The 22,999-nt window shown below is 45.7% G+C and overlaps 1 protein-coding gene across 1 annotated transcript in view; it reads right to left on the reverse strand.

Annotated features, from left to right (window-relative positions):
* The window catches only part of LOC310781920 (protein NLRC3-like), a 201,963-nt gene extending 195,967 nt beyond the window's left edge, over window positions 1–5,996 (reverse strand). Inside the window, exon 1 of the mRNA XM_083642563.1 lies at window positions 5,967–5,996. The gene's annotated coding sequence lies outside the window, so the exon portion shown is untranslated. The remainder of the gene's footprint in view (window positions 1–5,966) is intronic.
* Between the last annotated feature and the right edge of the window lie 17,003 nt (window positions 5,997–22,999).

Raw genomic sequence — 22,999 nt, forward strand, 5'->3', positions numbered from 1 at the left:
AACCCAAATTCGGTCTCGTGAGGTGTCGGACTAGGGGGCAGTCCCCGAGTGGGGAGGGGGAGAAAAATAGAGAGAGAGGGAGAGAGAGAAGGAGAGACAGGGAGACAGAGAGAGAGAGTGGGGGAGGGGGAGAGAAAAAGAGAGAGAGAGAAGGAGAGAGACAGTGTGAGAAAGAGAGAGAGAGGGAGAGACAGTGAGAGAGAGAGAGGGAGAGAGAGTTGGGGAGGGGGAGAGAGAGAAAGAGGGAGGGAGAGAGTTAGTGAGAGAGAGAGGGAGACAAAGAGGGAGGTGGAGCGAGTGGGAGAGACAGGGAGACAGAGAGAGAGTGGGGGAGGGGGAGAGAGAGGCAGAGGGAGGGAGAGAGTTAGTGAGAGAGAGAGGGAGACAAAGAGGGAGGTGGAGCGAGTGGGAGAGACAGGGAGACAGAGAGAGAGTGGGGGAGGGTGAGAGAGAGGCAGAGGGAGGGAGAGAGTTAGTGAGAGAGAGAGGGAGACAAAGAGGGAGGTGGAGCGAGTGGGAGAGACAGGGAGACAGAGAGAGAGTGGGGGAGGGGGAGAGAGAGGCAGAGGGAGGGAGAGAGTTAGTGAGAGAGAGAGGGAGACAAAGAGGGAGGTGGAGCGAGTGGGAGAGACAGGGAGACAGAGAGAGAGTGGGGGAGGGTGAGAGAGAGGCAGAGGGAGGGAGAGAGTTAGTGAGAGAGAGAGGGAGACAAAGAGGGAGGTGGAGCGAGTGGGAGAGACAGGGAGACAGAGAGAGAGTGGGGGAGGGGGAGAGAGACAGTGAGAGAGAGAGCGGGAGAGACAGGGAGACCTATCTTCGTACGGCGCTATCGTTTGCGCTGCCGTTTGCGCGCCTCTTATTGCTATCTTCCATGTGTCTTAACACTTTGAGTGCCACGGCCCTTGGGCAAAAGGTTGCTTGCTGTGCCACATAGGCCGCAATGCATTTTAAAACAGTCATATAATTTTTTTAATAATTACTATATAAACACTGAACACGCACAAATAACGATGAGACTCTCTTCTATCACCTGCAAAAAAAAGTTTATTGATCCCATTTTCCGTTCTTTAGTTATGAGCCGGAGAAGATAGCTTGATTGAAGCAAAAACATCCCTTTTTTTCTACGAGCTGAGATAATGAGCCTTTTGTGAAATTAAACATTTCAAGCACATCACTGACTCTGAAGCTAATTTTCTGATGTCTGGGTCTGTCTGGGTGAAGTGTATGCTGCTCTGCTGCTCTGCGTGCTCCCCCCCCCCCCCCCTCAACTGCACACGCCTCCTGGGTGTGTCTTATGTGTCTGGTGGCTCTCAGTCTCTGCTGAGTTTGCTGCGCACACACAGTGAATGGTGCGCGACATTCAGCTTTTTGGTTCCGCGTGTGTTTGTCACGGGCTGGCATGCTTCCAGTTCGGAATAATAAGGCTGATTATGTGAATGTGCTGTTGCAGCGTACATGGAGGTGCTCAGTTGTGACAGCGGATGCTGCTGCTGGGGGCACAGCTGGCGTTGTGCTCGTTTATGGAGGCACGTCGATGCATACGGACGGATGCGATGCGATTTCCTCATTTTCCCCAGTGACTATTTCTGTGTGTTTGGCTCCTTTTTCTCTGATCAGGAGAGTGCTGTCGCCACCTAATGGGTTTGTAAAATAGGTTATCGACCTCCAATAGCTACAATATTGTTAGAGGCGACGTAAGAAGCTTAGATCGACACCCCCCCCCGTCAAAAAAACAATTTGGAGTTATGACGCCATATGGCGTCGCTGGCACTGAACGTGTGGAGAATTTGTTTTTGTTTTCAACCTGGACCCTATTTTCCACACTGTATGTGTCTAAGGGACTCATCGTGACATCTTTTTTCAAATTGGTCGAGAACTCACGGAGATAGCCTTGTTTACAGATAGAGCAATGTGCTCAAACAACTATCAGTGTAACTACACAGGGCAATCCTGCACCGCATCGTCAATACACGTTCGCTAATAAAACTGCTTGGTTTGCCGCTGGGAGACTCAAACTGTCATTATAGTGTTTGGCAACATGGAAACGACTCTATACATGAATATTATTCTCCGGGGTTTACTGTCGGACAGAGAAAATGTGTGTATGAAGAGGCGAGAGGAGAGAGAGAGAAAGGAGCAGAATTGTCTCCAGCACCGCACCGCACCTCTCTCTCTCTCTCTCTCTCTCTCTCTCTCTCTCTCTCTCTCTCTCTCTCTCTCTCTCTCTCTCTCTCTCTCTCTCTCTCTCTCTCTCTCTCTCTCTCTCTCTCTCTCTCTCTCTCTCTCTCTCTCCTCGCCTGTTCACGCCCATTTTCCCTGTCCGGAGAATTCATGTAGCCTATAGAGTCGTTTCCATGTTGCCAGACACTATTGACAGTTTGAGCCTTCCCCAAGCAGTTTTATTAGCGAACGTGTATTGACGATGCGTAGAAAGCCCTATGTAGTTACACTGTGTAGTTGTTTGAGCACATTGCCAAGCTGTAAACAAGGCTATCTCGGTGAGTACTCGACCAATTTGAAAAAAAAATGTCACGATGAGTCCCTTAGACACATACAGTGTGGAAAATAGGGTCCAGGTTGAAAAAAAACGAAATTCTCCTTTAAAGGAGAACTTACCTCCAAAACACTTTTTTTCAGCTTTTAACCAATATACTGTATATGACTTTGGGGGTGATGTGTGAAGAATTCTGGTCAAAATTTCCACATTTGACACCAAACTGTTGCCATTTTACCATTTGTATCATTTTTCAGCAGCATATCTGGCATAAGCGCCCTCTAAGGGTGGAACACTGCTTTTTTTTTCTCTCAAATGAATGGGATATTTGACACGTCGTGACGTCACGGTGAAGCAAAGACTATGGGATTTCAAGATAGTTACTCCCCTACTCCCCCTGTACCCTTTCGGCTCCTCACAACTCCAAGCCTATTCCCATGATGTCACTTGACCTGTTAATTTATTACAATCGCCTGTTATTTTCCTACCAACTCCTATGTAACACAATACTATCAATAAACGCCACTATAATCATAAAAGGAAGGACATTGCATTGTGTTGCTGTAAAATCATTCCCAACCTTTTATAAATCTCCAAAACAGCAACTTTTCAGGAAGTTTGCTCTTAAAATACTGAACCAAACGTTGTCGAAGTTGGCACATGTCTTAATTATAGTTAGTTTCCCGCTGAATGTGTCATTACTTTATTAATATCTTACCTGGATAAGCTCGAATGATGATGTTTATATTATCAGTCCGAGTTGGAAGCACTGTCTCCAGGCCAGTCAGGCCTTATCCTCATGCACGAGCCCCCAAGCTCCGGGGGCACGCGCAGCAGCAGCAGACTGTGCTCTCTCTGCCTCTGGCCGAGAGAGCACTGTCTGACATTTCCGCAAACAAATCTCGTCGCAGTTTAGCGCACATGTAAAATATAACGCTATACTACGACGTGACAACGCTGCTCTAAACACATCGGCTAATATAATATATTTCCCTGCATCCCTCCTACTGAGATTATATCGGTATTGTGTTTGGACAGACTGAATGGGCTGACTGAGGATGAGAAGAGCTCTGCCCTGCGTTGCCTGCGCCCTGAGAGGAAAAATCAGAGGTGCTGTAACTTTTAAAAAGAATCACGTAATCAGAGCGTTAACGTTACTTTATTCTCGTCAGAAAACACTCCGATTGGCATGTTAAAACAAGTTTGCAGACTAGGCATAACTGGAAAACATTTGATTGATCTATTTACGTCAGACGATGCCAGAATCTCACACACACCAGCAGCGCAAAGCGCACACCAGCAGCGTGCCTGGTGACTTTTCCAGGGAAGAGGGAGCAGCCTACAGCGCTCTGCTGAGCTCTGCTGAGAGGAAAACTTTTGCACAACTTTTAACAAGAATCACGAAAAGCCCCCAAACTAAAATTAAAAAGGGACTTTCATGTCAAGTTGGACGAGGGAATGACGTGGAGAAATCTCGCATTGTGTTACCCCAGAGCGGGGGTTTGTCCTATTGTGTGGTGTGCTGCGGTAAACGAGCCTCGCCTCACTTTGCTCTTATCGATAAGACGCCCACATACATTTCCATACAGGCTACCAGCGTTGGCTAGTTTTTGATATTTATAAAGATATTGCCCCTCTCAAATAAATTATTTTTGAGGCGGTAGGCAAACTGTAATGGCGTCGATTTCCGAAAAAAAAATCTTGACTTGAACACAGCCAAAGAGTTTAGTATAGACAAGAGCATATGTCATTTCTTGGTTTTTTCCATAGGTATTTTCAAATCACTGTTCTGATACATATCTAGGGGGTAAGTCCTCCTTTAAGCTATCGTCTGCCTCCACCGTCCAGTTGTAGGCATGGCTCAGGCGTGTCCGTGCGCCTCTAGCCTATCATCTCCCTCCCGCAAGTGTCATTTTGCGCTCTTGCGAAGATACCATCACCATGTGATGGGGAGTGGACATGATCTCACACTTGTGAATACCGTTTTGGGCATAAACACGCCTATATAGAGGGTTGTGCGAGATTACGCCAAGCGCAGCGGGCCCACAAGTAGGGCTTTGCGCGCTAATGCAAAATTACCACCTTTGCGACGATAGAGCCCAAACACTGCTTTTTCTCTGTAACCAGTTCTACCTGTCTATTCTGAGGGTGCGGTCACTTAGTTCCTCTTAACTGCTTTAGGTCTTTGCACAGTTTTTTTTCATATGCATTTTTTAAATCCGTCATCTGAAAACAGGCGGGTCAAACAGCTCGCAAAAGGCAAAAGTCAATAGACTGATGGGAAAAACGCAGAAAATCGAACCAGTCCCGAAAAGTTTAAATGACGGACGAAGGTTTTGGAGTCAGTATGTAAACATCAGTGACACAACATGAGGTTGTATTTATTTTAAAACGTGCAACAATTTCAGATGGAAAATACAGACTTGGGCCCCTATCTTCCCACTGGCCTTAGGCGCTAAACTGGCGTTAAACGCAAAAAAAACACAGTTGGCGCCTGCCTCTGGAAGATAGCATCATGTTTTTAGGGCCCAAAAGGCGTGACACAGTGCCAGAATAGGCCAGAATGGGCGTTTCGGCCTTAAATACCGGCCTAACGCTATCTTCCCCCCCTGGCATTAATTTAGCGTTTAGCGCTTTTCAAAACCAGGCCTTATTCAGTGCGCCGGGGATATTATTGTGCGTAATTGCGCGCAGCTCTTCTCTGCCATCTCACTCTCTCTCCCCCTCTCTCTCTCTCTCGCACGTCAGACTGGCACAATGACCGATGAAAAAAAAAGAGTTGTTATACCGTAGTATACCGTGGCCAAACTTTCACCAATCTAATCTCATCATGACATCCAGGGATAGGCTATATTCTTCTAGCGGATGCGTTTAGAACATTCTTTTCACATTGATCTTGCTATAGTGTAGCGAATTTACATGCTTGCTGTATTTAAACTGCAGTGAGATTGGTTTGAGAAGCATAATAATATGGAATAATATATATGGAGACAGACGGGGATGAAAGAGGGAGGGGGGGGCTCAGAGCGCTTTGGTTGGGCTTTTCTGACCGGATTGGATCGCTCCGTGGAATGGAACATGAAAGGGACATTGTGATTCGTTTACTGCACTTCTCCAATGAGTGTGCAAAAGCCTTTACTCTCCTTATTCAGTTCTGCCTGTCTGTTCTGATGGTGCGGTTACTTCCTCTGAACTTCAGTATAAGCCAAAAAATAATAATCCCAAGGAAGAACAAATTGTAGTACGTAAAAGTTTCACAGGGTATTTGTGGGTACCCATAAAATCCATTTATGAAAAAAGGCCAAATTTGGCGATAGGAGATAAAGTAAATAAAATAGTCTACAATACAAGTAAATACAAGATGAAAAAGACATGAAAAGTTTCCACAGCATCACAAATGTTGAAATAGATCTGCTGATAATCATGAAAGTAAAATAGACTGGAAACTGTGTAGAAATCGATGTTACAATACCTTTAGCTGGAGAAAGATATCTGTGAGACGACGAAGATACAAACAAAGAGAGGAAGAGAGAGAAGAGGGAGGGCGTGAGACACACACACAGTGTTTGGAGGCAGCAACATGTAGGCTGTGGATTGTTGTGAAATATTTTCTTTAATATCAAACAGATGAAACTGCCTAAAGGGACTTTCCACATCTGCCACATGATCTGATGCAGCCACACATTCAGGGCCGGCTCACACAGGCGAAACAGCCTCCTGCCTGGGGCGCCAGTTCGGCTAGGGCGCTCTGTAGCCCTCACAAAACAACAACAAACAAACACAAACAAAAATCGCTGGTGTGCGCCCATGCGCCCCCTCCTTTTCTGCTCAATCAGTGCCTGAAATTGGATGCAGGATTGTGAGAATCCTGCATCTGTTTGCGCAAACCGATGTCTATGTTATGGTGCAGAACGCTGCATACGACTGGACAAGCCGCTTGTCACAGACAGGATCTAGGCGCAGCGTCAGTGCAGCTGCAGCAGCTGAGTAGCCTATGTCGGAGGTGAGTGTCACTTCACCTGCCTTAAGGCCTAAACATGGTCGTCCGTCAGAGCCTCGCCCCGCCCTCCCCGTATGACGGCGGGTGGAGCGCCGTCCTACGGGGAGGGGGCGCCGTCGGCTGACGGGGGCTGCTCGAAAATGTGACTTCACGGCGACGATACGTGCGTGACGTCAGCTGCAGGAGAGTTGTGATTGGCCGTTGCCCTGGCTCATCGTTGTAAAGTCGCCTTTCAAAGCATGATGTTAGATTATAACCAACTAGTTGTGTGGCTTAGCCTTCCCAAATGTTGAGGGTCGTTTTTTAGAATTTAATACATAGAATTGGGAACGTTACATTCAATTTCATTCAGACTGCCTGGCACACAATCTCCGCCATTTTTACACGGAGCTTCCACAGGAGGAGGGAGGGTGGGAGGAGGGAGGGCGTAGTGGCGTCCGAGCATGTAGGGCTCGCTGGCGCCGCCAGACGGCGAGACGGCTCCAATTCGAGGCGGACGGACGACCATGTTTAGGCCTTTAGTGCCTTCTCCTCCCTGTCAAAAGTGAACCAGGAAAATACATTTTAAAAGGCTGTAAAAGGCTTTAGTTTAGTTTCCCTCTTTTGTACTTTTGTTTCTGTCTCTACATCTACTAGACTAGCGTTTAATCCTGGTCACTTTCAGTAGTCTGGAGCCGTTTTGCAACATTTCTGCTGATTCATATAAGGCAAACAACTCATTGACAAAGCACCCAGACGATTTTTATTGTGAAGAACCTACAGGTGACTATTAACATATCTTTATATGATAATAATAATAATTATTATTATTATTATAGGTGCTGCGCAGCAATGGGTCATGGCCGGGCAAGTCTCAAGGCTTTGAGCTATTATGACATCACAATTGCTCGAGTGACATCAGTGATGGCATCACAATTGCTTGACTGACTGATGACATCACAAATACAACCTAATTGCCATAGGTAATTAAGGCAATTAGGCTATACATGGGGCCAGAATTCAACGTTTTGATGCACTGTGGGCTCAATTTTTGACCGATCGAAAACCTGTTTTGATACTTTTGTGTAGGACAGTATAACGATGCAGATGCTCAAGTTTGGTGTCGTTTGAAGAAAAAATGTGGGAGGAGTAGCTTAGTTTTACAGTTTTTGCAGTTTTGCCGTCTTTAGACTTCATAATTGGCCATAGGTTGCATTGTACAAAAGTTTATCCACATTTGGGCCCACATTTCAGTGAAAGTTGCAAAGCTGTAGCATGTATCCCTGATTTTTTATGAATTTTCAAAGTTTGAAAATTTAGACGGTCGCTGTAGTGCCACCATCAGGACTATTGGCCCCAAATTTGCGTCAAAGATGTTTGGCATGGGACTGGACCTTTGTGCAAAGTTTGGTTAGTTTTCATGCATGGGAAGTCGAACTTCCCGGGAGAAGAAGAATACAGGCAAATACAATAAGTGGCCCTGCCGCTTCGCTGGCCCGGCCACTAATAATAGTAAATGCTGGTGATTCACAGACGTGTGTGTGTGTGTGTGGGGGGGGGGGAGGGTGGGGGGGCGCCAAATCAAATCTCGCCTACGGCACCAATATGACTAGTCGGCCCAGCACACATTCCACACACAGAGCAGGGCGAGCTGAGAAAAGAGGGTTTAACAAGTCTGCTATTATTGCCACACTAGGCGCATTCCTTCCTAGGCTCACCCGCTGCGCGGGCTAGCTAGCGCGTCCATAGCATGGCCTCGCCCGCCATGCAGCTCGCTGACTTGGCCCTGCAGCTCGCATACGCAGCTCGCCCGCTGCGGGACCTCACCCTGTCTGTCTGTTTGTGTGTGTCTCATGTGTGTGTGTGTGTGTGTGATGTCACAATGCCTCTGACATCACTGATGATGTCACAATTTATGACATCACTGATGACATCAGTGGGACAGACAGATAGAGCCCTATTATGTGTGTCTGTCTGTTCTGCATGTGTGTGTTTGTGTGTGTGTGCATGCACGTTTGTGTGTCTGTCGTGCTTGTGTGTGTGAGCACTATGCACGCTCGATTCCTAGGTCATGAAAGTAAAATAGACTGGAAACTGTGACGAAGATGCAAACAAAGAGAGGAAGAGAGAGAAGGAAGCAGAGCAGGGAGGAGAGAGTTACGGGCGTGAGACACACACACACACACACACACACACACACACACACACACAGTGTCAGGCAGCAACAGAGGCTGTATGCCAGATTGTTGTGAAATACTTACTGATGCAGCCACACATTCCACACAGAGCAGACACATTACTGATCCCTACTGATGAAATGCATTGACTATGCATTTCCTATGAACACATGAACCAGTGACATCACCAACAGTTACGTTCACATTACATATCCCTAAAGTCAATGCATTTCATATGAACACATGAACCAGTGACATCACCAACAGTTACTTTCACATTACTGATCCCTAAAGTCAATGCATTTCCTATGAACACATGAACCAGTGACATCACCAACAGTTACTTTCACATTACTGATCCCTAAAGTTTCCTAATGTTGAAGACAAGTAGATCTGCTGATAGAGGCAGGAAAGTCAAATAGACTGGAAAGTGTCTAGAAAGTGATGGTACAATACCTTTAGCCGGAGAGAGTTCTCTGTGAGACGACAGAGATCAAAACAAATATGATAGAGAGAGAAGGAAGTGGAGGGGGAGGACCCAGAGGAGAGAGGGAGGGCCGGGAGAGACACACACACACACACACACACACACACACACACACACACACACACACACACTCAGTGTTTGTAAGCAGCGACAGAGGCTGTGAGCCAGATTGTTGTTAAAGACTCAAATTGGCCCAAAAAAGAAGTAGTAAAATTCAATGGCCTCTCTGCTGACATCATGTGGTATGGATGTATATACATAGCCTACATGTAGCATTTACACCAAAGTACACATAAAGTTCCTCCTCATCAAAGAGAGCGTTGATGGATGTTTATGTGTTTGTGTGTATGTGTGTGTGTGTGTGTGTGTGTGTGTGTGTGTGTGTTATTTTGTGTCCTGTGTCCTTTGTAAAGGAAGGCAGGTACTCGGCTAATGGTCTGATAAAATAGTCCACACAGATGGAGAGATACTGAGATAAAATAATCTGGAGACTGTGACCCCACCTCCTCCCACTATATTCTCTTTGAGGACAAAACAGGTCAAAACTAGTGGACCAGTTCCCCACGCAGTAGCTCGTTGTGTGTGAGGTCCCCGCCCCTCTGAACTTTTTTAATGCAGCTGCTGCTGGTGCTATATAGCTTTGTGCACAGTGTGTAGTGTATTTATATACAGTCAATGCTCTCTAGCTCTGTAAATATGGCAGTTTAAGTTCTATTAATTTTTGTCTCGCCAAAAGTAGCTTATCAAAATGACGCCTGTATGGAAATCAGATTTTCGTCGGAGATCAGGAGGAACCGTTCATCTCAGCTCCTATAGGCTAGTGACAATGCCCCCAAAATTTGGAGATACCCCTACCAGAGGTAGAACAAAACACAACAATGCTTTTCCTCATGCTGGTGTCACAGCCATCTGGCCAAGAGACATCTTTGGAACCCAGTTGGTAGAGGAAGGAGACTCAGAGAAGATGGGTACATTGAACCTGTGATGTTCCAGAAAGCACCTGCACCTAAGGAAGTCCCAGATATCACCCACCTATACTGTAAAGATGGAAAAAACAGTGATGCCAGCAAATGCCAGTGTGTTTCAGTGGGCTTAGCATGCACTGAGTTTTGCTCTTGCTCTTTCCCTGACTGCCCAAATGTGACCCATCTTGTCCTGGATGATCATGTGGATGAGTGATGCTGATGTGTGCAGTAGATTGCAATGCTAATGAAAAGTCAACAGAGATAACAAAAAACTGAAATCACAGCTGTTTCATTCACTGATTTAAAACATTTCCTTTGCACATAATTTATGTTCTGACAAGTTTATTTGAGCCAACATTTAACACAATTATTTTGCATTCTGTAGTAGTGATTTGGCAAAAAAGAAACTAAAGTGGATGAAAATATTTCAATAAATGTGTTCAATTTCAATCTGATTCAATTGTATCTTTTTTATATCATATATTCCATATATGAAATGTATTATATATTCCATATATGAAATGTATTATATATTATATATATAAAGAACAAATCTATAAGAAAATCCTAAATGAGCTATAAGAGCTTATTGTGTGTGTGTGTGTGTGTGTGGGGAGGGGGGGGGCGGCTTTAACCAGTTCAAAGTGATACGGTTGACCGCTACTGTGAAGACGATTTGGAGAAGATACTTTTGATTCCTTCCTTCTATCCTCTCCGGTGTCATTCCCAACAGAGGGAATCTTGGGTCTTGTGGGATGTCCATATGCAGTATTTCTCTAACAGATCAAAACATGTCATTCCAGTAATTTTCCAATTTTGAGCATGAGCAAAATATGTGTGTGTAATTGTCCACCTGCCCCACATTTTCTCCAGCAGTTGCTAGATGTGCAAGCATGTAGCATAGCTGTTACTGTCGTGTTCTGAAGAACCTAGTTGTGTTACAACCCAGATTTTACGAATAAGAGCCAGAGTGCTCAGTATATTGCTACTCAGCTGCTTGGCAACGTTATCTGAATGCTCAAAACAAATGAACCACTGAAGATACATCTTGGCCATCCTGGCAGGTGATTGGCACTCAGCCCGTGACACGCCTGATCACCATGATCACCACTGCCAGTCTCCATTCTAAAAGCGTATTCAGCCTGTTACCATGTGAAAGCAATGCAAGGATCAATCAGTGAGAACTCTTGTTACTTCTAAAACCTGAGTTGGTTTTACATCATCTCAAACTCGAGTTCTCACCATACAGTTACTACAACGTATACCCCCATGCTGGCCACAGAGGGCACCTCTCCAGTGTAACCCTTCTGACCCTAGGAGAAGTCAACATGGGATACCATGATAATCTATAGATTATCCACAATGCTATGCAGACAGAAGGACAAGAAGGCATGCATGCTCCCATTTCATGCTATTTTTTGCTGTTTAAATTTCAACTAGTGTGATAAACCTTTTATGTTGCCTTAAGTTATGTTTTGTTAAGATACTTTAATGGTCCGATAGCCTCCTGTTAGCATCGATAGCCTCCTGTTAGCATCAATAGCCTCCTGTTAGCGAGAAACAAGGGGAACTGAAGGCTTTTCCCTCAAACCTGCAGGCAGAAAGCAACACAACTCATTACTGTACTGTGACTATACTTCTAGAGAGAGGAGGGGACAGAGAGAAAGAGACAGCAAGGGAGAGGGGGGGCGTGGAGTGGACTGGTTTGACCCAGGAAATACCAATGTCTGGCTTCCTGTTTGAACTCATTACTGTACTGTGACTAAATAGAGAGAGATAGGGAGAGACAGAGTGAGAGAGAGAGAGGGAGACAAAGAGAGTGGAGTGAGAGGGAGACAGAGAGAGAGTGGGGGAGGGGGAGAGAGAAAGAGAGAGAAAGTGAGAGAGAGAGAGAGTGGGGAGGGGGAGAAAAATAGAGAGAGAGGGAGAGAGAGGAGAGACAGGGAGACAGAGAGAGAGAGTGGGGGAGGGGGAGAGAAAAAGAGAGAGAGAGAAGGAGAGAGACAGTGTGAGAAAGAGAGAGAGAGGGAGAGACAGTGAGAGAGAGAGAGGGAGAGAGAGTTGGGGAGGGGGAGAGAGAGAAAGAGGGAGGGAGAGAGTTAGTGAGAGAGAGAGGGAGACAAAGAGGGAGGTGGAGTGAGTGGGAGAGACAGGGAGACAGAGAGAGAGTGGGGGAGGGGGAGAGAGAGGCAGAGGGAGGGAGAGAGTTAAGGTGCTCTTATGCTCGAGCAAAGCTCCGTGGGGGTGGGGCCCCGCGAGTCTCCGTGAGTCACCGTGCAGACCTCGCGCTGGGGCAGATGCCATTATACTCAGAAAGTGATCAGCATGTATTGTGTGCATTGTACAACGGTGAAAACAGCCCGTGAAAAGTCGCAATGAAACGCTGTGCAGTACTGAGTGCGCTTTCACTCTCAAACGACCGCACATCAGCACATGAAGGACTCACCAAACTTGTTTTTACTGAAAGCCGTTTTTACTACTGTAAAAGTAGCCTACTACTCTGTGCTGCTTTTAATCTCTCTCAATAATGCTCTCAACACAACACATTTACTTGGTGAAATGACTAAAAACGAACAGTTGCAAATCTAAGTTTATAGCCTACCACATGGGTCAAGAAATGTGGCGAAAACACAGGTCAGTGTTCAGGGCTCAATGGTTTGAATCCGGCCATGTTTGGAGAGAAGCTCGCGCTGTGAGGAAAAAAATCAGGCAGAACGCGAGTGGCCGCTGGAGCTAGCGCTTAACCACGCCCAACAAATTTACATCATATGACGCGCCCGCCCCTCGCTCCACCCCCGCGCCCTTCACGGCAGGGTGAGCATAATTCAGCCTTTAGTGAGAGAGAGAGGGAGACAAAGAGGGAGGTGGAGCGAGTGGGAGAGACAGGGAGACAGAGAGAGAGTGGGGGAGGGTGAGAGAGAGGCAGAGGGAGGGAGAGAGTTAGTGAGAGAGAGAGGGAGACAAAGAGGGAGGTGGAGCGAGTGGGAGAGACAGGGAGACAGAGAGAGAGTGGGGGAGGGGGAGAGAGAGGCAGAGGGAGGGAGAGAGAGAGGGAGACAAAGAGGGAGGTGGAGCGAGTGGGAGAGACAGGGAGACAGAGAGAGAGTGGGGGAGGGGGAGAGAGAGGCAGAGGGAGGGAGAGAGTTAGTGAGAGAGAGGGAGACAAAGAGGGAGGTGGAGCGAGTGGGAGAGACAGGGAGACAGAGAGAGAGTGGGGGAGGGGGAGAGAGAGGCAGAGGGAGGGAGAGAGTTAGTGAGAGAGGGAGACAAAGAGGGAGGTGGAGCGAGTGGGAGAGACAGGGAGACAGAGAGAGAGTGGGGGAGGGGGAGAGAGACAGTGAGAGAGAGAGCGGGAGAGACAGGGAGACCTATCTTCGTACGGCGCTATCGTTTGCGCTGCCGTTTGCACGCCTCTTATTGCTATCTTCCATGTGTCTTAAAGGAGAATTTTTTTTTTTTTTCAACCTGGACCCTATTTTCCACACTGTATGTGTCTAAGGGACTCATCGTGACATATTTTTTCAAATTGGTCGAGAACTCACGGAGATAGCCTTGTTTACAGCTCGAGCAATGTGCTCAAACAACTATCAGTGTAACTACACAGGGCAATCCTGCACCGCATCGTCAATACACGTTCGCTAATAAAACTGCTTGGTTTGCCGCTGGGAGACTCAAACTGTCATTATAGTGTTTGGCAACATGGAAACGACTCTATACATGAATATTATTCTCCGGGGTTTACTGTCGGACAGAGAAAATGTGTGTATGAAGAGGCGAGAGGAGAGAGAGAGAAAGGAGCAGAATTGTCTCCAGCACCGCACTTCTCTCTCTCTCTCTCTCTCTCTCTCTCTCTCTCTCTCTCTCTCTCTCTCTCTCTCTCTCTCTCTCTCTCTCTCTCTCTCTCTCTCTCTCTCTCTCTCTCTCTCTCTCTCTCTCTCTCTCTCTCTCTCTCTCTCTCTCTCTCTCTCTCTCTCTCTCTCGCCTGTTCACGCCCATTTTCCCTGTCCGGAGAATTCATGTAGCCTATAGAGTCGTTTCCATGTTGCCAGACACTATTGACAGTTTGAGCCTTCCCCAAGCAGTTTTATTAGCGAACGTGTATTGACGATGCGTAGAAAGCCCTATGTAGTTACACTGTGTAGTTGTTTGAGCACATTGCTCAAGCTGTAAACAAGGCTATCTCGGTGAGTACTCGACCAATTAGAAAAAAAAATGTCACGATGAGTCCCTTAGACACATACAGTGTGGAAAATAGGGTCCAGGTTGAAAAAAAACGAAATTCTCCTTTAACACGTTGACTGCCAATGACGAGATATCTCGTCTTACAGAATCCAACCGTTGAGTGCCAAAGACGAGATATTTTTTTTTTTTTTTTTGACGGTCGGGCGTGGATCAACGCCCCCCCCACGTCTTTTATAAAAATATTAGAGCCACCGAACGTGTACAACCCATTCCACCGACCAACTAAGTGGCGACAGTGCTCTCCCGACAGAGAGAAAGCCAACCAAAAACAGCCGCGGGAGCAAGCCATTCTCAAGGAAATGGCTTGGCGATTTTACAGTCATCAGTCACCAGACTCGCCCGAGAGCGGCCGCGCCAGCAGCAGCACACCGAGAGCGGAGAGCGGTGCTGGCGTGGGGGATTGCAAATTTGCATAATAGATTATGGGTGAAACACACTTTGAAACACCCGCAGAAAGGCCAGAATCGCACGCATTCCGAAAACCCAGAAACGAACGAGCCTCATTCTCATACTGTAGGCGAAAACGCTTTCACGCTGCTGCACGGGCGCACAACGGTGGGGGGTTCCAAAAATAGCCTGGTTGAAAAACACAGTTTGAAACACGCAGCATAAAGCCTAGAATCGCACAAAGCTTCATCAAAGCTCTCAAACCCAAGAAACAAGTGAGCCCTATCCACACTCGCTGCCAGGGAGGGAGGCTGCTCAAACTCGCAGCAGCAGCAGCAGCAGCAGAACACTCGCTTGTGACAAACGCAGGCTGAAAGCCACCAGACACGCCCACGGAGGGAGGAGTTTGAAGGAGAGGGCGTTCAGAACTATATTGTTTAGATGTCTGATCTCTCACTGATGCCAAAAATAAATGGTTAAAGTGACTGTTCTGCCTGTTTGATTGAATTTCACAAAACTGCGATTATCTCAGCTTTCACTCTCAGACGCTGAAACCATGCTGTACTCAACGGCTAATATCTACATAACTACTAACTCTACAAACTAACTCTTTTAGACAGAGAAAGCACACATTCTATTAGTACTTTTGTGAACTTTGTGTTCACAAACTCCAAGCAGAAAATAATCCTCGGCTCTTGTAAAATGAGCCAGAATCCTCAAAAAAACCCTCTGGCAGAACCTACCTACAGTAAAAAAAAAACGGCTGGCAGTCAATGTGTTAAAGGAGAACTTACCTCCAAAACACTTTTTTTCAGCTTTTAACCAATATACTGTATATGACTTTGGGGGTGATGTGTGAAGAATTCTGGTCAAAATTTCCACATTTGACACCAAACTGTTGCCATTTTACCATTTGTATCATTTTTCAGCAACATATCTGGCATAAGCGCCCTCTAAGGGTGGAACACTGCTTTTTTTTTCTCTCAAATGAATGGGATATTTGACACGTCGTGACGTCACGGTGAACCAAAGACTATGGGATTTCAAGATAGTTACTCCCCTACTCCCCCTGTACCCTTTCGGCTCCTCACAACTCCAAGCCTATTCCCATGATGTCACTTGACCTGTTAATTTATTACAATCGCCTGTTATTTTCCTACCAACTCCTATGTAACACAATACTATCAATAAACGCCACTATAATCATAAAAGGAAGGACATTGCATTGTGTTGCTGTAAAATCATTCCCAACCTTTTATAAATCTCCAAAACAGCAACTTTTCAGGAAGTTTGCTCTTAAAATACTGAACCAAACGTTGTCGAAGTTGGCACATGTCTTAATTATAGTTAGTTTCCCGCTGAATGTGTCATTACTTTATTAACACGTTCACTGCCAATGACGTGTTTTTACGTCAAACAAAATCCAACCGTTCACTGCCAATGACGTGTTTTTACGTCAAAAAAAAAATCGATTTTGTTTTTTTGACGGTGGGACGTTGATCTAACCCTTTTACGTCTCCTATACCAGAATTGGAGGTATTGAATGTGTATAATCTATTTTACCGACCCACTGAGTGGCGACATGTCTCTCCACAGTAGGAGAGGCGAGCCAAAACTGGAGGGAAAAGCGCGAGGAAGCCGTTCTCATACAGTAAAATGGATGGCGAAAACGCTTTCACTTTCGCGCTGATGCACAGCGGTGGCAACGGTGGGGGGTTCCAAGAATAGATTGGATGCACACTTTGAAACACGCACCATAAATAAGCCCAGAATCGCAAGAGCTTCATCAGAGCTCTCAACCGGACCGCCAAGAAACCAGCGAAACCCATCCAGCGAGCCCCATGCAGACTGCCAGGCAGCAGCAGCAAAGCAGCAACTCGTTTGTCACAGACCCGCTGCAGAGCCAAGCAGGGCGGAGGAGAACGCCCACGGAGGGAAGAGTTGGAAGCAGAGGGGGGTTTCCTGCTGTTATGGAGGAAATTACTGTTCAAAACTATTGTTTGGATGTCTGACGTCTTACTGATGCCAAAAATGAATGGTTAAAGTGACTGACAAAAAGCCGTTTATCTCAGAATAATTTTTCTGACGCTGAAACCATGCTGTATTCAACTGCTAATGCTTACATAACTACTAACTCTACAAACTAACTCTTTTAGACAGAGAAAGCACACATTCTATTAGTTCTTTTAAAATATTGTGTGTTCACAAAATCTTAGCAGAAAAGAATCCTCGGGTCTTGAAAGATGAGCCAGAATCCTCAAAAAAACCCTCTGGCAGAACCTACCTACAGTAAAAAAAAAAAACGGCTGGCAGTGAATGTGTTAATATCTTACCTGGATAAGCTCGAATGATGATGTTTATATTATCAGTCCGAGTTGGAAGCACTGTCTCCAGGCCAGTCAGGCCTTATCCTCATGCACGGGCCCCCAAGCTCCGGGGGCACGCGCAGCAGCAGCAGACTGTGCTCTCTCTGCCTCTGGCCGAGAGAGCACTGTCTGACATTTCCGCAAACAAATCTCGTCGCAGTTTAGCGCACATGTAAAATATAACGCTATACTACGACGTGACAACGCTGCTCTAAACACATCGGCTAATATAATATATTTCCCTGCATCCCTCCTACTGAGATTATATCGGTATTGTGTTTGGACAGACTGAATGGGCTGACTGAGGATGAGAAGAGCTCTGCCCTGCGTTGCCTGCGCCCTGAGAGGAAAAATCAGAGGTGCTGTAACTTTTAACAAGAATCACGTAATCAGAGCGTTAACGTTACTTTATTCTCGTCAGAAAACACTCCGATTGGCATGTTAAAACAAGTTTGCAGACTAGGCATAACTGGAAAACATTTGATTGATCTATTTACGTCAGACGATGCCAGAATCTCACACACACCAGCAGCGCAAAGCACACACCAGCAGCGTGCCTGGTGACTTTTCCAGGGAAGAGGGAGCAGCCTACAGCGCTCTGCTGAGCTCTGCTGAGAGGAAAACTTTTGCACAACTTTTAACAAGAATCACGAAAAGCCCCCAAACTAAAATTAAAAAGGGACTTTCATGTCAAGTTGGACGAGGGAATGACGTGGAGAAATCTCGCATTGTGTTACCCCAGAGCGGGGGTTTGTCCTATTGTGCGGTGTGCTGCGGTAAACGAGCCTCGCCTCACTTTGCTCTTATCGATAAGACGCCCACATACATTTCCATACAGGCTACCAGCGTTGGCTAGTTGTTGATATTTATAAAGATATTGCCCCTCTCAAATAAATTATTTTTGAGGCGGTAGGCAAACTGTAATGGCGTCGATTTCCGAAAAAAAAATCTTGACTTGAACACAGCCAAAGAGTTTAGTATAGACAAGAGCATATGTCATTTCTTGGTTTTTTCCATAGGTATTTTCAAATCACTGTTCTGATACATATCTAGGGGGTAAGTCCTCCTTTAAGCTATCGTCTGCCTCCACCGTCCAGTTGTAGGCATGGCTCAGGCGTGTCCGTGCGCCTCTAGCCTATCATCTCCCTCCCGCAAGTGTCATTTTGCGCTCTTGCGAAGATACCATCACCATGTGATGGGGAGTGGACATGATCTCACACTTGTGAATACCGTTTTGGGCATAAACACGCCTATATAGAGGGTTGTGCGAGATTACGCCAAGCGCAGCGGGCCCACAAGTAGGGCTTTGCGCGCTAATGCAAAATTACCACCTTTGCGACGATAGAGCCCAAACACTGCTTTTTCTCTGTAACCAGTTCTACCTGTCTATTCTGAGGGTGCGGTCACTTAGTTCCTCTTAACTGCTTTAGGTCTTTGCACAGTTTTTTTTCATATGCATTTTTTAAATCCGTCATCTGAAAACAGGCGGGTCAAACCGCTCGCAAAAGGCAAAAGTCAATAGACTGATGGGAAAAATGGAGAAAATCGAACCAGTCCCGAAAAGTTTAAATGACGGACGAAGGTTTTGGAGTCAGTATGTAAACATCAGTGACACAACATGAGAGGTTGTATTTATTTTAAAACGTGCAACAATTTCAGATGGAAAATACAGACTTGGGCCCCTATCTTCCCACTGGCCTTAGGCGCTAAACTGGCGTTAAACGCAAAAAAAACACAGTTGGCGCCTGCCTCTGGAAGATAGCATCATGTTTTTAGGGCCCAAAAGGCGTGACACAGTGCCAGAATAGGCCAGAATAGGCGTTTCGGCCTTAAATACCGGCCTAACGCTATCTTCCCCCCCTGGCATTAATTTAGCGTTTAGCGCTTTTCAAAACCAGGCCTTATTCAGTGCGCCGGGGATATTATTGTGCGTAATTGCGCGCAGCTCTTCTCTGCCATCTCACTCTCTCTCCCCCTCTCTCTCTCTCTCGCACGTCAGACTGGCACAATGACCGATGGAAAAAAAAAGAGTTGTTATACCGTAGTATACCGTGGCCAAACTTTCACCAATCTAATCTCATCATGACATCCAGGGATAGGCTATATTCTTCTAGCGGATGCGTTTAGAACATTCTTTTCACATTGATCTTGCTATAGTGTAGCGAATTTACATGCTTGCTGTATTTAAACTGCAGTGAGATTGGTTTGAGAAGCATAATAATATGGAATAATATATATGGAGACAGACGGGGATGAAAGAGGGAGGGGGGGGCTCAGAGCGCTTTGGTTGGGCTTTTCTGACCGGATTGGATCGCTCCATGGAATGGAACATGAAAGGGACATTGTGATTCGTTTACTGCACTTCTCCAATGAGTGTGCAAAAGGCTTTACTCTCCTTATTCAGTTCTGCCTGTCTGTTCTGATGGTGCGGTTACTTCCTCTGAACTTCAGTATAAGCCAAAAAATAATAATCCCAAGGAAGAACAAATTGTAGTACGTAAAAGTTTCACAGGGTATTTGTGGGTACCCATAAAATCCATTTATGAAAAAAGGCCAAATTTGGCGATAGGAGATAAAGTAAATAAAATAGTCTACAATACAAGTAAATACAAGATGAAAAAGACATGAAAAGTTTCCACAGCATCACAAATGTTGAAATAGATCTGCTGATAATCATGAAAGTAAAATAGACTGGAAACTGTGTAGAAATCGATGTTACATTACCTTTAGCTGGAGAAAGATATCTGTGAGACGACGAAGATACAAACAAACAGAGGAAGAGAGAGAAGAGGGAGGGGCATGAGACACACACACAGTGTTTGGAGGCAGCAACATGTAGGCTGTGGATTGTTGTGAAATATTTTCTTTAATATCAAACAGATGAAACTGCCTAAAGGGACTTTCCACATCTGCCACATGATCTGATGCAGCCACACATTCAGGGCCGGCTCACACAGGCGAAACAGCCTCCTGCCTGGGGCGCCAGTTCGGCTAGGGCGCTCTGTAGCCCTCACAAAACAACAACAAACAAACACAAACAAAAATCGCTGGTGTGCGCCCATGCGCCCCCTCCTTTTCTGCTCAATCAGTGCCTGAAATTGGATGCCAAAGCATGATGTTAGATTATAACGAACTAGTTGTGTGGCTTAGCCTTCCCAAATGTTGAGGGTCGTTTTTTAGAATTTAATACATAGAATTGGGAACGTTACATTCAATTTCATTCAGACTGCCTGGCACACAATCTCCGCCATTTTCAGACGGAGCTTCCACAGGAGGAGGGAGGGTGGGAGGAGGGAGGGCGTAGTGGCGTCCGAGCATGTAGGGCTCGCTGGCACCGCCAGACGGCGAGACGGCTCCAATTCGATGCGGACGGACGACCATGTTTAGGCCTTTAGTGCCTTCTCCTCCCTGTCAAAAGTGAACCAGGAAAATACATTTTAAAAGGCTGTAAAAGGCTTTAGTTTAGTTTCCCTCTTTTGTACTTTTGTTTCTGTCTCTACATCTACTAGACTAGCGTTTAATCCTGGTCACTTTCAGTAGTCTGGAGCCGTTTTGCAACATTTCTGCTGATTCATATAAGGCAAACAACTCATTGACAAAGCACCCAGACGATTTTTATTGTGAAGAACCTACAGGTGACTATTAACATATCTTTATATGATAATAATAATAATTATTATTATTATAGGTGCTGCGCAGCAATGGGTCATGGCCGGGCAAGTCTCAAGGCTTTGAGCTATTATGACATCACAATTGCTCGAGTGACATCAGTGATGGCATCACAATTGCTTGACTGACTGATGACATCACAAATACAACCTAATTGCCATAGGTAATTAAGGCAATTAGGCTATACATGGGGCCAGAATTCAACGTTTTGATGCACTGTGGGCTCAATTTTTGACCGATCGAAAATCTGTTTTGATACTTTTGTGTAGGACAGTATGACGATGCAGATGCTCAAGTTTGGTGTCGTTTGAAGAAAAAATGTGGGAGGAGTAGGGTTTAATTAGTTTTACAGTTTTTGCAGTTTTGCCGTCTTTAGACTTCATAATTGGCCATAGGTTGCATTGTACAAAAGTTTCTCCACATTTGGGCCCACATTTCAGTGAAAGTTGCAAAGCTGTAGCACGTATGCCTGATTTTTTATGAATTTTCAAAGTTTGAAAATTTAGACGGTCGCTGTAGTGCCACCATCAGGACTATTGGCCCCAAATTTGCGTCAAAGATGTTTGGCATGGGACTGGACCTTTGTGCAAAGTTTGGTTAGTTTTCATGCATGGGAAGTCGAACTTCCCGGGAGAAGAAGAATACAGGCAAATACAATAAGTGGCCCTGCCGCTTCGCTGGCCCGGCCACTAATAATAGTAAATGCTGGTGATTCACAGACGTGTGTGTGTGTGTGTGGGGGGGGGAGGGTGGGGGGGCGCCAAATCAAATCTCGCCTACGGCACCAATATGACTAGTCGGCCCAGCACACATTCCACACACAGAGCAGGGCGAGCTGAGAAAAGAGGGTTTAACAAGTCTGCTATTATTGGCACACTAGGCGCGCGCGCTTCCTAGGCTCACCCGCTGCGCGGGCTCGCTAGCGCGTCCATAGCATGGCCTCGCCCGCCATGCAGCTCGCCGACTTGGCCCTGCAGCTCGCATACGCAGCTCGCCCGCTGCGCGACCTCACCCTGTCTGTCTGTTTGTGTGTGTGTGATGTCACAATGCCTCTGACATCACTGATGATGTCACAATTTATGACATCACTGATGACATCAGTGGGACAGACAGATAGAGCCCTATTATGTGTGTCTGTCTGTTCTGCATGTGTGTGTTTGTGTGTGTGTGCATGCACGTTTGTGTGTCTGTCGTGCTTGTGTGTGTGAGCACTATGCACGCTCGATTCCTAGGTCATGAAAGTAAAATAGACTGGAAACTGTGACGAAGATGCAAACAAAGAGAGGAAGAGAGAGAAGGAAGCAGAGCAGGGAGGAGAGAGTTACGGGCGTGAGACACACACACACACACACACACAGTGTCAGGCAGCAACAGAGGCTGTATGCCAGATTGTTGTGAAATACTTACTGATGGTGACATCACCAACAGTTACGTTCGTTCACATTACTGATCCTAAAGTTGCTGCATTTCATATGAATACATGAACCAGTGACATCACCAACATTCACATTACTGATCCATAAAGTCACTGCATTTCCTATGAACACATGACACATTTCATATGAAGACATGAACCAGTGACATCACCAACAGTTACTTTCACATTACTGATCCCTAAAGTCAATGCATTTCATATGAACATATGAACCAGTGACATCACCATCATTAACATTACTGATTCATAACTTCAGACTTCAGACTTCAGACTTCAGACTTCAGACAACTTTTATTAATCTCAGAAGGGCAATTCAGTTTCACAGCCTACCCAATACCTTCAAAAGCTCACAGTGAGCTACAAACTTCAGACATGACAGGACGTAACGTAACAGCATGACATGACATAAACAAACAAATAATGTCAGAGATAACAGATCAGACTCATATTCATATAAACATGAACAATAAATAAAAAGTATACATATATTTCTATATGTAAAGACATGAGAACATGTATAAGAAATAAAAGATATATATCTGCCCTGTTTTTAACTGGTTTAAGTCTTACCTATCCAATAGAACATTCTCAGTGCTGCTTGGCAACTCTTTTTCTTCATCTGCTCACATCACATGTGGGGTGCCTCAAGGTTCCATCCTTGGCTCAATTTGATTTTCTTTATATATGCTCCCACTGGGTTTTATTATGAAGAAATTCAATGTGTCATATCACTGTTATGCCGATGACACACAAATTTACATCCCCATCACTCCCAATCACTCCCATCAAAACATCAGC

Source organism: Poromitra crassiceps (assembly GCF_964638095.1).
Source record: "Poromitra crassiceps genome assembly, chromosome: 9".
Classification (NCBI taxonomy): domain Eukaryota; kingdom Metazoa; phylum Chordata; class Actinopteri; order Beryciformes; family Melamphaidae; genus Poromitra; species Poromitra crassiceps.